Source organism: Olea europaea, unplaced genomic scaffold (assembly GCF_002742605.1).
Source record: "Olea europaea var. sylvestris unplaced genomic scaffold, O_europaea_v1 scaffold138, whole genome shotgun sequence".
NCBI classification, from domain to species: domain Eukaryota; kingdom Viridiplantae; phylum Streptophyta; class Magnoliopsida; order Lamiales; family Oleaceae; genus Olea; species Olea europaea.
Window position 1 is genome coordinate 424,859 of NW_019231313.1, and position 7,501 is coordinate 432,359.

At 34.9% G+C, this 7,501-nt stretch overlaps 1 long non-coding RNA gene across 3 annotated transcripts in view; it reads right to left on the reverse strand.

Moving 5' to 3' along the window:
• Nucleotides 1-3,214, reverse strand: part of LOC111375482 — an 8,137-nt gene extending 4,923 nt beyond the window's left edge. The window contains exons 1-2 of one of the 3 annotated variants that reach the window (XR_002699316.1): nt 2,918-3,204; nt 1,547-1,861 (exon numbers count right to left, since the gene is read on the reverse strand). This is a non-coding gene — a long non-coding RNA (uncharacterized LOC111375482). The other 2 variants (XR_002699315.1, XR_002699314.1) reach the window with 2 other exon arrangements.
• Nucleotides 3,215-7,501: the final 4,287 nt, after the last annotated feature.

Sequence of the window (7,501 nt, forward strand, 5' to 3'; positions counted from 1 at the left end):
AATTTTAGATGATAAATCAAATAATCCGAAAAATAGTGGACATTGAAAAGGTTGGTCACATAATTCACAAAACAAAAAGATGGCAATAGAAGCAGGAAAATTTTACGTATGAAAATCCAAAGACAAGTAAGTAAAACAGAGATTCCAAAAATATGAAAAATATCAATTAATTGGAAGAATCTCAAAAACCCAGAAACCAAATCTATGAAATTCAGATCACAGCAATGAAAATCTGAAGCACCGAATGGAAGGAAAGGTTAAAGAAAATAGGGCTGTGCTAAATGTACAGGGTGTATGTTACGGGGGCCAACTTTTCGGAAGAAATTATTGAAGAGAGTGGAGTTAGCGAGAGTAATTAGATTGAGCAGGTAAAGGCGAATTCTTCTATCTATCTATTTTGCAGGCATCCCTACATTTTTTAAGCATTTGCAAATACACTTACTACAAGAGTGGTACTCTATGTGCATCATCCAGACGACAAACGAAATGGGGGAAAACTAACACATATACCGGTTCAATGGAAGATCTTTAGACATCAGTAGATGAGCACCATTAAACATAATAATCAGAGAAAATAAACTACTCATGATCAAAATGACTTGATATCCCAAAACTTAAACCTTTTTATTGACACTCTCTAGGAAATCAAATATTCCTTAAGAACTACCAGAATTAGGGTAATACAACCGAATCCAGGTCGAACGAACCCACTATTTTAGATGATAAATCAAATAATCCAAAAAACGGTGGACATTGAAAAAGTTGGTCTCATAATACACAAAACGAAAAGATAGCAATAGAAGCAGGAAAATTGTACATATGAAAACCCAAAAACAAGTAAGAAAACTAGAGATTTTGGAAAATACCAAGATTATCAATTAATTAGCAGAGTCTCAAACCCCAGAAACCAAATCTATGGAATTTGGAGCGCAGCAATGAAAATCTGAGGCATCGAATGGAAGGAAATGTCAAAAAAATAGGGTTGTGCTAAACGTACAGAGTGTACGTTGCGGGGGTTAGCTTTTTAAAAGAAAATATTGATGAGAGAGAGGTTAACATGAATAATTAGAATGAGCAGGTAAAGGCAAATTATTCTATTATCCATTTTGCAGGCATCCCTACATTTTTGGCATTATCAGATACACTTTCTATAAGAGCGATACTCTATGGGCATCATCTAGATGACAAACAAAATGGGGAAAAACTAGCACATCTACTTGGTTCAATGGGAGACCTTTTGACATTAATAGATGAGCACCATCATAACATAATAATCTGAGAAAATAAACTACTCATGGTCCTTTTTAATGACACTCTCCATGAAATCAAATAATCCTTAAGGATTACCAGAATTCAGAAAATAAAATTGAATCCAGGATGAACGAACCCATAATTTTAGATGATAAATCAAATAATTCAAAAAATGGTAGACATTGAAGAAGTTGGTCACATAATTCACAAAACAAAAAGATGGCAATAGAAGCAGGAAAATTGTACATATGAAAACCCAAAAATAAGTAAGAGAAACAGAGATTTCGAAAAATACCAAGATTATCAATTGATTGGTAGAGTCTCAATATCCCAGAAACCAAATATATGGAATACGGATCACAGCAATGAAAATATGAAGCGCCGAATGGTAGGAAAGGTTGCTAAACGTACAGGGTGTACATTACGGGTGCCAGCTTCTTGGTGGAAAAATATTGACGAGAGAAAGGATTAACGTGAGTAATAAGATTTAGCAGGTAAAGGCGAATTCTTCTTCTATATATTTTGCATGTATCCTTACTTCTTGCAAGAGTGGTATTCTACGGACATCATCTAGATGATAAACAAAATGGGGAAAAACTAGCACATCTACCTGATTCAATGGAAGACCTTTTGACATTAGCAGACGAGCACCATCATAACATAATAATCTGAGAAAACAAACTACTCATGGTCAAAGGGACCTGGAAATCCCAAAACTTAAACTTTTTTATGACACTCTCTAGGGAATCAAATAATCTTTAAGAACTACCCGAATTTAGGAAATAAAATTGAATCCAGGATGAACGAATCCATAATTTTAGATGATAAATCAAATAATCCAAAAAACGGTGGACATTGAAAAAGTTCGTCACATTATTCACAAAACAAAAAGATGGCAACGAAAGCAGGAAAATTGTACATATGAAAATCCAAACACAAGTAAGTAAAACGGAGATTTCAAAAAATACTAAGAATATCAATTAATTGGCAGAATCTCAAAAACCCAAAAATCAAATCTATGGAATTCGGATCACAGCAATGAAAATCTGAGGCGCTGAATGAAAGGAAATGTTAAAGAAAATAGGGCTGTGCAAAACGTACAGGGTATACATTATGAAGGCCAGCTCTTTGAAAGAAAATATTGACAAGAGAAAAGAGTTAGTGAGAGTAACTAGATTGAGCAGGTAAAAGCGAATTTTTCTATATATCTATTTTGCAGGTATCCCTTCATTTTAGGCATTATCAAATACACTTCTTGCAAGAGTGGTACTCTATGGGCATCATCCAGACAACAAACGAAATGGGGCAAAACTAGCACATATACCGGATTCAATGGAAGACCTTTTGACATTAGCAGATGAGCACCATCATAACATAATAATCTGAGAAAATAAACTACTCATGGTCTCAAAACTTGAACCTTTTTAATGACACTCTCTAGGAAATCAAATAATCCTTAAGAACTACCAGAATTCATGAAATAAAATCGAATCAAGGTTGAACAAACCCACTAATTTAGATGATAAATCAAATAATCAGAAAAACGGTGGACATTAAAAAGGTTGGTCGCATAATTCACAAAACAAAAAGATAGCAACAGAAGCAGGAAAATTGTACATATGAAGAACCAAAAACAAGTAAGAAAAATAGAGATTTTGGAAAATACCAAGATTATTAATTATTTAGCAGTGCCTCAAAAACCCAGAAACCAAATCTATGAAATTCGGATCGCAGCAATGAAAATCTGAGTCACCGAATGGAAGGAAAGGTTAAAGAAAATAGGGTTGTGCTAAACGTACTGAGTGTACGTTACAGGGCCTAGCTTTTTGGAAGAAAATATTGATGAAAGAGAGGGGTTAACATGAGTAATTAGATTGAGCGCGTAAAGGCGAATTTTTTGATATTATGAATTGCCTGAAAACTTTCCCCTTGAAATTTTTATTTTTTTTAAAATTTTTACAAAAAATATGATCCCGTGATTGATTTTTTCAAAAAAAATATTTTTCGTAAAAAATGTCTCAATCAAATACTCTAAAACTAGGAATGCAAGTGAAAAAAATTATATTTTTCATGGAAAATAATATCAATTGAACAAACTTTTAAAAGAGAGTTTCTTATATTTTTGTATCAAAACTTATTTGTTTTTTTGAAAGGAAATTCACCTGACATCCGTGCTTATATGTTCATATTTTAGCTTATAAACAAAGGCGGGCTATTTTTTCCTTTCTTCGTGATCACGAAAATAGTGCGTCCAAAATTTGTCAAAACTAGAAAAACGAAAAGGACCAGAGACATATTACATCCTTTGTTTAATTTAAAGTACGTTGTGAATCATTAGATACAAATATATTTTCGATTTTTGTGTTTTAAATAAAAAAGAGTGGTGTTCTAACAGTTTAGCAACTAAGGTCCAAATAAGCAATTTAAGGCTGCAAATTACATATTAACAGATATTTAAGTTTTCCAAATCAAAAATCAAATGCGAAGTTTATTTAATCAAAAATCAAGCATTAATTAAATTATTAATAATATTTTTAAATTTATCCACGCCCATCACATCCACCACAAAACCTAAAATATCTTTCATCCTGTCTCTCACTTCTCACAGGGGCGTTGATGGAAAAAATCTTCTCTCCTCGTCTAATCTTCTCTCCTCGTCTCAATCTTCTCTAACAGGGCCGTCTATGAGGCGGTGTTCATAGAGCCGCCATGCGTAGCGGTAGTGACAATAAAAATCGTCGCTTAAATAGTTGTCTTTTATACGGTCAATCCATGATAAATAATATATATTTTTGCCCTTTTTTTGGTTTATTAACCTATTCAACTTACACAAATCTTTGTCAAATATTAAAATATTCACGTCATCCACAAAAGTGAGTTTCAAAGATATGTAATCCTCTCTTTAGGCTTGCATCTGATCAGCGCCTGGCCGTCCATTCATCATTGTTATCTGAACAATTCCTCATGTTACCACTATAAATTGAAAAATACTCTCCCACAACCTTCATTTCACGTTCTAACCTTTCCACAAAATGGAAAAAAAAGTGTAATTACTAATTACCATAATTTAAGATTACTTTTTTCACAAATACCATAATTAGAGAAACTCAAAATGGAAAAAAAGTGTAATTACTAATTAAACATGTAGCATCTCTCTTTCTCTCAATACTTATACATTCGACCATATGAGTAGATGAACGAAAAATGAATTTTTATTTTTGTGACTTCATTTTTTCTTAAGTTGTGATAAAAAGGTACAAATGGATTGTGTATGTCGTATGTCTCATTCTCAAAACCGTGTCTAATGTAACCTCTGTCTTCTTGTATGTCTTGATCTCGCAATTATTTTTGAATTTGTAGTGTATGACCCATACAAGTGAAATTCGGCAACTGTAACATATGATTTGGGTAATGTGGCATACATATATTTGCCATACGTATATGCCCAAAGTGGAAAGTGTGACACCCATGTTAAAAGTCGTGGGTGTGACTAGGTTAGTAAATTGTTTCAATTGTGACATGTGAAGTGCGTACATGTTGGAGGAATTTTGTGAATAGTGACGCCAAAATAAGTATAATGATGGTTTGTAAATCCGTGCCGAAAATTGGACAGAGTAACGGCAAAGAAAACACAAACAAGAAGAAGAAGAAAGTAGGGACAAAGCCTAGGCAAGAGTTGGACTCTTTGTCCTTAAGTCGAATTTGCCCCGCAACGGTGCCTACGGATTTCGGCAATCGACTCCCAAGATACAACGGCTACACTTGTTTTTGTAGCACTCCAAAACACAAGTACAACGAATCAAATTTAGGCTTATGTACTCCAAGGATGAAATGAAGGAAAATCAAAATAAATGAAATGATTTTGATTTTGGATAGAAGAGAGGATGAGAGATGTTTTGCATATCAAATTGTGAGGAATAGGACATCCAAAGGATCCTATTTATAGACCATGAAAGGGTGTGGACGAAATGGTGGAGGCCAAACCATGCACCATTTCCAAACAATGCACCTTTATGAAAAGGTGTCTATTCAAAATCATGCACCCTTTCCAAACAATGCACATTTTTGAAAAGGTGTCTATTCACCGGACAACCGTGCGGTTGCACGGTCAAATATTTTGACCTGATTTTCGTCCTTTTTCGTAATTTCTCATTCATCCGATATTGGTTTTCGAAATGCCAAATATATCTTTCAATACATGCAGAGAAATCAAAATTCTCTTTCGGAGGCGTTGCCCCCGAGCCCCCCGCGACCTGACTGGGCAGGTCGATCCCCGTTTGTGCGCCTCGAAGCGGCGAAGTGGCAAACAATTTTGCCTAAACGGATTGAGTTGAGCTTTTGAGTATTTGGCCGAAGTCGATACGAAGTCACTTTAATCGATTTTCAATTCTCGATTTATTTAACCAATATCCAACAATCCCCCACATGAATGGAAATTCCTCAATATGCGCAACACAATGCGAATGCAATGAAAATGAAATGCAGACTCTAACAAATGGAGTACACACGACAAGTCATAGCATCAAGATAGGTAGCTTGTGGCCTTGAACCTTCTTTAGTTGAATACAATCGGATTTACTAGGCTAGTTGGTGAACGCGATGTCTTGAACCATCCAGCCGTTTGTGTAAAACCAAACAACTGTACCAACACCATGACTCATCTAACCCATTCGGTTCTCATGGTTGAGTCCATTTTGTCCCTGGACAACTCTTGGTTTCATAAGTGCCCTAAGAGAATTAAGCCTCGAATTCTCGTAGAAACGGCCCCATTTCACACTTATATAGGTGATCTCATACCTTTCTATCTCAAGGTTATGAATCATTAAAAGTATATATGTATACTTATCCTTATACACATTTTACATAGCACTTTAAATTTTAGGAATGGGAATAAGTGCTTTATTCCGAATCATTTACGACTTAGTTGTCCCATTGAACCAAGATCTTGGGATCTCCAATCTACAAGGTTGGGTTTTTCATCATAGTAATTCTATTCAATAGGCTTTAGGCCCATTCCCCTCGAAAGATGGTAAACTTGATCTCTTGCAAGTCCTTTCGTCAAAGGATCAGCCAAATTTTCTTTTGACTTCACATAGTTAATAGAGATTATACCATTCGATATTAACTGTTTAATGGTATTATGTCTCCGACGGATATGTCGAGACTTACCATTATACATACTGTTTTGTGCCCTTGCTATTGCCGACTGATTATCGCAATGTATATTAATCGCAGAAACCGGCTTTTCCCAACATGGAATTTCTTCAAGAAAATTACGAAGCCATTCTGCTTCTTCACCGGCTTTGTCTAACGCAATAAACTCAGATTCCATCGTGAATCGAGCAATACATGTTTGCTTAGACGATTTCCAGGACACGACTCCACCTCCAATGGTAAATATGTAACCACTCGTGGATTTTGAATCCTTAGCGTCAGATATCCAATTTGCATCAGTATATCCTTCTAATACTGCAGGATATTTTGAGTAGTGTAATCCATATTCAACCGTGTGTCTTAAATATCTAAGAACTCGGTTTAATGTCTTCCAATGTACAACACTTGGATTACTAGTGAATCTACTCAACTTGTTGACTATATATGCTATATCCGGTCTTGTGCAGTTGGTAATATACATTAAACTACCAATGACACGCGAATATTCCAATTGAGATACGGGCTCACCAGTATTCTTGGCTAAGTAAATACCTAAGTCAACTGGTGACTTCACCGTTTTATCGTTATACGCCTTAAATTTCTTAAGTATAGTTTCAACATAATGTGATTGAGACAATGACAAACCAATAGGTGTTTTAGAGATCTTAATCCCTAATAGTATGTCTGCAACTCCCATATCTTTCATGTTGAAATGTTTATCAACATTTTCTTAGTTGAAGAAATGACTTTCGAGTTATTTCCCATAATTAGCATATCATCAACGTACAAACATATGATCACATATTCGTTAGGTGTGTTTTTAATGTAGACACATTTGTCACATTCATTGATTTTGAAGCCATTTGACAACATAGTTTTATCAAACTTTTCATGCCATTGCTTCGGTGCTTGTTTCAATCCATACAATGATTTTACAAGTCTACACACCTTCTTTTCATTTCCTGGTGCAACAAACCCTTCAGGTTGTTCCATGTAGATTTCTTCTTCTAATTCACCATTTAGAAACGCGGTTTTGACATCCATTTGATGTATTTCAAGATTATGCAATGCTGCGATTGCAATCAAGACACGTATA